This window comes from Furipterus horrens, unplaced genomic scaffold, assembly GCF_987537825.1.
Source record: "Furipterus horrens unplaced genomic scaffold, mFurHor1.1.pri manual_scaffold_7, whole genome shotgun sequence".
Lineage (NCBI taxonomy): Eukaryota > Metazoa > Chordata > Mammalia > Chiroptera > Furipteridae > Furipterus > Furipterus horrens.
In genome coordinates, this window is record NW_028327177.1 from 58,620,314 (window position 1) to 58,627,859 (window position 7,546).

General features: G+C 43.1%; 1 pseudogene; it reads right to left on the reverse strand.

The window, feature by feature from the left end:
• Positions 1–1,513: 1,513 nt before the first annotated feature.
• On the reverse strand, positions 1,514–2,931 carry LOC150004519 (uncharacterized; annotated as a pseudogene).
• Between the last annotated feature and the right edge of the window lie 4,615 nt (positions 2,932–7,546).

Consider the following 7,546-nt stretch of genomic DNA (forward strand, 5'->3'; position numbering starts at 1 on the left):
TAAAATTCTGAATGTTTTGCTGAATCATATGCTCAATGTTTCCAGAATTTCCTTCTGATCCACAATTTCTAACACGAAATTCGCCGAGAGGTTCATCCACTCTCTCAGTGTGAGATAAGCAGTGCTGACTGGGTAACGAGACGTCACAGAAAAGATTTCTTCCTTGTGACCTGAGTTCAATACAGAATGAATCCTCACCTGTTTTACAAGTGTTGCTCTATTGATACAAACAACATTTTACCTTTTTTCAAAGAATAACTTTTAGCACAGCTTATCTGCTCATCTTCAAGAGGCTTTGCCCCCCCGGCAGTGGACTTTTCCCACTCATTTCCAGTTTCAGCAGTTAACTGGCAGCACAATTTCTAGCGCACACCATGAGTAAGTGCACGATTACAGACCGAGAACTTCTCTCCTGTGCAGTTGACTGATTTGTTCAAAGGATAAGTGATAAACCAACTTATTTCTACACTGACTGCATACATAGAATTTCCGTGACATGTCATTTCTCCATTTCCACCTCAATCACTCATGGGTTAGATTAACAACTCGGTCTGTTAGCTAGCTGAGAGATCCCTGATTCTGGTTCCTGCCCACTTCTGAGGGGAGACATAGCAAGGAGCTTGTAAAAGCACTTGCCCAGAGACCATCTCCAGCCACTGAGGGTCAACTCATGCCAGCTGCCTTGCCCTTTGCCAAGCTGGCGTCACCAACCTGCTCTCACCCCATGCACCCTATTGATGACGGGTCTTCATTCAGGAGTTTTGATTCAGGTCTCACTGCCTGTTAGAAAAGGGCCCTGGTTCCTGACCGGGATCAACTCCCAGCTGAGACCTTGCTTGTATGGAATACAGGTCAAACGGTGTGGTGGGGGCAGGAGGCAGGAAAACTCATGTTGGCTCTGGCTCTCGGCTGGAATGCCACCCTCGGACAGGACCCAGGGGTCAGGTCAGGCCAAGGTCGAATAAGGGGCCGTTCTGAGCTTCACCTTGAGGCACTCAATGGGGTACATCACACAGCACCCGAGAATCCCTGCCATAGCGCCCACCACTGTGTACATGGTAACAATGGTTACAGCCAGTACTTAGACAGTGCTGGAGCCCAGATCCTACCACAGCAGAGGCCTGCAGGCCCCAACCTGCCCACTGCCGGCCCTCCCACCCACGCCCCACTGCAGCCACCCATTCAGCAGCATCAACTCCCCAGGGTACTGCCCCAGCCCAGCTGCCCGCACTGCAACCCCTGCCACACAGCCTGCACCCCGCCCCTCTAATGCCATCCACACAGTCCAGCCTCTGATTTCTCCATTTTAACAGAACTGTGTATAAAGATTCTCATACATTCTTTGCATTTACAGTTTGAGATCTACCAGGTCAGTGCATTGCCTGAAGTCTGTCAAGTAGTTGCTATACTATGGATTCTCTCCATGTTGAGTTAACTTTGACTGAATGAAGTAAGGATGAATAACAGCTTTTCCTGACTGTTTGCAAACACAGCTTCTTTTCACTTGTGAGTCCTCAGGAGGGTTTAGCGTTTGAAACTATGGTTGGTGAGTCTTCCACATTTATGACCCTTATAGTGTGTGTTCTCCCATGTTGTCTGAGGTTGAAATACTTACTAAAGGCTTTTCCACATAGATAACATTTATATGGTTTCCCTCCAGTGTGAATTCTCTTATGCAGTCCAAAGTTACAGCTTCTATTGAAGGCTTTCCCACATACATTGCATTCATAAGGTTTCTGGCCAGTGTGAGTTTGCTCATCTTGTTTAAGGACAGAAGATTCAGAGAAGGCTTTTCCACACTGATGACATTTGTAGGGTTTCTCTCCGGTGTGAGTTCTCTCATGTTTTCTAAGGTGGGAACGGTGAGTGAAAGCCTTCCCACATGAATGATATTCATGTGGTTTTTCTCGAGAGTGAATCACCTCATGTCGTCTAAGGTTAAAACTTTTATCGAAAGCTTTTCCACACAGATGACACCCATAAGGTTTCTCGCCAAAGTGAGTTCTTTAATGTTTCCTACAGTCAGAATATTGAGTGAAGGCCTTCCCACACAGGTGACATCCATGTGGTTTCTCCCGAGTGTGAATTACTTCATGTCGTCTAAGGTTATAACTTTTACTGAAGGCTTTCCCACACAGATGGCACCCATATGACTTCTCTCCAAAGTGAGTTTTCTCATGTTTTCTAAGGTCAGAACAATGAGCGAAGGCCTTCCCACACACATGACACCCAAGTGGTTTCTCTCAAGTGTGAATGATTTCATGTCATCTATGGTTAGAGCTGTTAGTGAAGGCTTTCCCACATATGTGACATTCAAACGTTTTCGTGCCACGTTGAATGTTATTGTGTTGTCTAACGACAGAGTGTGGAATCAAAGCACTCCCATGGTGATATTCATACAATTTACTTCTAGCCTCCATTTGTTTCTGTTGATTAAAGTAAGTGATTGCTTTTCTAAATTCTTGGAGGATATGGGGTTCCTTTCCCATGTGAGGTATCATACATTGAGTCAATGTTAAGATTTCAGTAAAATTTTCATCAAAATCATTACATTCAAAAGGATCTTCCCGATTGTGAAATCTCTGCATGGCACTGGTTAGGGATGTGTCCTTCTTGTAGAAATGTTGAGAGGATATTTCTTGTTTTATAAAATGATCTCTCTTATCTGAAATGACTGCACTCTGGCCTTGCAGAGCGCCACTCCCTTCTCCTGAAAGTTGCTCTCCCTCCTTCAAATGGGAAATCACATCCGACTGGTAGAGCCAATTGCCAATCGCGACCAGATGACTGATGCTCTCCAGCATCATGTCTGTGAACAGTTTTCTCTGGGATGTGTCCAGTAGGGCCCACTCCTCCTGGGTGAAGTCCATGGCTACATCCTCGAAGGACACAGCTTCCCGTGACTCCATTGTCACCAGCTCAGCCGCCAACGGTCTTCCATGTTTTCACTACACAGGAGGCCAAGCCGAGTGGGACCGCGCTCGGTGACATCCCCTTCTGCGTCCACAGGAAGTTACGCCTACTTCTCTCTTCTTAAGTTTCTTTCTGTCCCTTCCCTTGGCCCTTATCTTAATCCCCATTTGTAACTGTTGGATAAAAATTGAGTTTTCTAGGTTCCATTTCCCTGCCTTTGTTGATTTGGAAGTGACCTATTGTCTGATTTTTGGTTTTAAGGTTATTAACACTCATCTACAGCATATTTTTGTATCAAATTATCGACTGAGTTAATACCTATATCTTTTTCCCAGATAAGAACAAAAGTTCACATTTACTTCCTCCCTTCTGTCCTAAATTTTCCTGCCACAATTTCATGCTCTTCTATTTCCCCAGCCGCTAACTTCCATGTCAAGATCATCTGGAATTCTCACTTAACAGTTATGGTCCTCAACTCTTCACCACCATTTTGAATGTATTACTTTTTATTCTCTTGGATTAGGTTGGTTGGATTGTTTGGGATCAGGGCTGATTTTCTTACATTCTTTCAGATAGTAAAATGTGGGTGGAAAACTTCCTATATCCTTACATGTCTGCAATATCTTAATTTCTTAATGATACTGTGACTAAATATAGAATTTTAAAATCATAATTATTTTACCACATAAAATTGAAAATACGTGTATTTTTGCATTCATTATTTTCTAATGACAATCTAATTGTTATTCCTCTTTAGTTTTAAATTTTATTTTTTGGTTTTTCAATTACAGCTGTCCCATTTTTCCCCCATCGCTCCCCCCCACCCAGCCCACCCCTTCTCCCACAATCATATCCCTCCCCGTTGTCCATGTCCATGAGTCATTTATACACGTTCCTTGACTAAACCCTTCCCTTACTTATTCCCCTTGTGGCCCTCCCCACTACCCCCTATTGACTGTTATTCTGCTCCTTGTCCTATTTAGTTCACTTGTTTATGTTGTTCTTTAGTTTCCTGTATTAGGTGATACCATATGGTATTTTTCTTTCCTTGCCTTGCTTATTTCACTAAGCATAATTCCTTCTAGTTCCATCCATGTTGTCGCAAATGACAGGACTTCCTTCTTTCTCTCTGCTGCATAGTATTCCATTGTGTAAATGTACCACTGTTTTTTGATCCACTCATCTACAGATGGGCACTTAGGCTGTTTCCAGTACTTAGCTATTGTAAACAGTGCTGCTATGAACATAGGGGTGCATAAGTTCTTTTGAATTAGTGTTTTAGAATTTTTTGGGTATAATACTAGCAGTGGCATCAGTGGCTCAAAAGGCAGTTCTGTTTTTAGTTTTTTGAGGTGATTTCATACTGTTTTCCATAATGGCTGCACCAGTCTGCATTCCCACCAACAGTGCAGTAGGGTTCCGGTTTCTCCACATCCTCGCCAGCACTTGTTGCTTGTTGATTTGTTGATGATGGCCATTCTGACTGGTGTAAGGTGGTATCTCATTGTGGTTTTTACTTGCATCTCTCTGATGGCTAGTGATGTTTAGCATTTTTTCATGTGTCTATGGACCTTCTGTATGTCCTCTTCGGAGAAGTGTTTGTTCAGTTCCTTTGCCCATTTTTTAATTGGGTTGTCTGTTTTCTTTTCTTTTTTTTTTTTTTTTAAGTATATTTTATTGATTATATTGTTACAATAGTTCCAATTTTTTTTCCCCTTTGCTCCCCTCCGCCCAGCACCCCCCTTCCCCAACAATCCCCTCTCCAAGTCCATGCCCATGGGTCGTACATACAAGCTCTCCCGCCTCACCCTTTCATATATTCTTCTTCTTCTTTTTTTAAAATTAATTAATTAATTAGTTAAATATTTTAACAATAAAAAATAACAATTCCTCCCTCTCAGACTTAAGATCCTTTACAATCTTATAAAGGACAATGGATGAAGGTCTCGAGCTCCTCTAGCTGCTTCAAGCTGGACATGGTCGTCGTCCTACCTACCCGTGGGTCAAGAAATCCCTAATAAGAGTGGGGATGTGGAGGGGAGGGTGGCCTTCCCACAAGGGGAAGGATCGTGCAGACTCCAGGTTGGTTGGCTGTCTCTGGAAAACGGCATGCTTGGTTTGACAGGCTGGCATCCTTGTTGTATTCTGGGGGCAACAGGGTTAAAGGACATCATTTAATCCGTAACCACTAGATGACAAAAGACAGGTATTAATTTTTCAATGTCCCACATTAGGGAAAAGAAGGGCTTCTTTGGAGGAAGGTGTGCCAGGTACATCTCACCTGTCCAAAACCCTTTTGCCCATTATACTTATTTTGGACTGAGGGAAATATTTTAGGTTTCCCCCATCTCAGGCCTCTGGGCTTTTTCTGTCCAAGCCATTAGGATAGAAAAGAGAAACCAGTTTTAAAGTGAAGCCCACAGACCACCCCGTTCTTCACCAACCCAGCCACTTAGTTCAGCCAAACCATTGAGTCTCAGGAGGCAGCAATGCAGACAGGATTAAGTGAGGCCTATGCATACAGATAATCACTCAGGTAATGAGATTGTAGGCTTATGCCCTTTGAAAACAGAAAACACATGTTAATTTATGTAACATAACCCACATACAAGTCTCTAAATCTGTAGGACTGTCTTATCGGAAGGAAAATCCTTGTCCTTCTAATATTCACTGAACTTGCATTTCTATTCTTTATATTTTTATTCCCCCCCCACTAAAAAATTTTCTGTTTGTTTGTTTTTCCACTACAGTTGTCTCACTTTTTTTCCCCCTCTTGCTTCCCTGCACCCTGCCCCCCCCCACAGTCAGTCCCCACCCAGTTGTCCATGTCCATGGGTCATTCATACATGTTCTTTGACTAGACCCTTCCCCTTCTTACCCCTTCTCTCCCTCCCATCTCCCCCTTTGTTACTGTTAGTTTATTCCTTGTTTACATACCTCTGGTTCAATTTTGCTCATTTGTTTGTGTTGTTCATTAGTTTCCTGTAACAGGTGACAGCATAAGGTAATTTTCTTTTGTTGCCTGGCTTATTTCGCTAAGCATAATTCTCTCTAGTTCCAATCATGTTGTTGCAAATGGTAGAAGTTCCTTCTTTCTTTCAGTACTTATTCATTGTCATTTTCCCCCTTTGTACTCGTGTTCCTCTCTGTCTCTCTGTTTCTTCATCTTCTTAAAGCAGACCCTTTAGCATCTCTTGCAATGCTGGTTTGGTGGAGATGTATTCTTTTAACCTTCTTTTGTCTTGGAAACTCCTTATTTCACCTTCCATTTTGAATGAAAGCCTTGCTGGGTAGAGTATTCTTGGTTGTAGGCCTTTGTTTTTCATTGCTTGGAATATTTTTTGCCATTCCCTTCTGGCTTGTAGTGTTTCTGCTGAGAAATCTGATGATAGCCTTATTGGAGCTCCCTTGTATGTTATTAGTTGTTTCTCTCTTGCTGCTTTTAGGATTCTCTCTTTGTCTTTGAATGTTGGCATTTTAATTATGATGTGTCTTGAAGTGGGCCTGTTGGGGTTCATCTTCATTGGGACCCTCTGTGCTTCCTGGACTTGCGTGACTCTTTCTCTCGTCATGTTAGGAAAGTTTTCTGTCATTAGTTTTTCAAAGAGGTTTTCTATCCCTTGCTCTTCTTCTTCTCCTTCTGGAATTCCTATGATACGGATATTATTACGTTTCATGTTGTCCTGCAGCTGTCTTAGAACCTCTTCAGTCTTGTTCAGTCTTTTTTCATTTTGTTGCATTGTCTGGGAGTTTTTGTGTAGGTTGTCCTCCAGCTCGCTGATCCGATCTTCTGCTTCCTCTAGCCTGCTTTTAATTCCTTCTACTGTGTTCTTCAATTCAGAGATCGTATTTTTCATTTCCTCCTGGCTCTTATTGATAGCTTCTATGTCCTTTTTCATGCTCACGTAATTTTCTGTGAGTTCCTTGTAGTTTTTCTGGAGTTCTTTGAAGTTTCCGCTGAGGTCATTCAGCTTCTCCATAATCCATGTTTTGAATTCCATATCTGATAGTTCGCTCCCCTCTATTTCATTTAGCACTCTTTCTGGGGATTCTACCTTTCCTTTTGATGGGAGGTTGTTTCTCTGTCTCCCCATTTTTTTGACTCCTATTGTTTGTTGGTGCTTCTTGGAATGATCTGCACTTCCTGGATCTGCCTCTGGTGGCGTCAGATCATGTACCAGTCTGGCCCTAGGCAGCCTGTTGGAGACTTCCAGGGATCTACTGCTGTTGTCTGTCTTCTTTGATTGTTAATCTATTTAATCTGTGATTAGCTGTCAGGCTTAAGGACTGTGGGTGTGGCAGCTTAATTCCTGTAGGCAGGGCTTTTGCTTCCCCTCAGGCTGACGCCACTTGGAGGGGAATGGTCTACCCGCAGTACTGGGGATGAGTCAGCACTGGGACCCAGTCAGCTGCTCCTCCAGTTCTCCCCTCAAAGCCACCGTGCCAAATTCTCCCCAAGTGTCTCCAGTCCTCTCTGCCTTCCCTCTGCTTGAGCCCAGGGTAAGTGGTGGCCAAAATATTTTCGTATGTGATCCACTTAAGAGCTCTTTTTCTCCTGCTGTTTCTCTCCGGCTAGCAAGAAAGCCTGTGGCTTTTCGCTTTTCACAGCTGATACTATTTTACTTTCCACTCT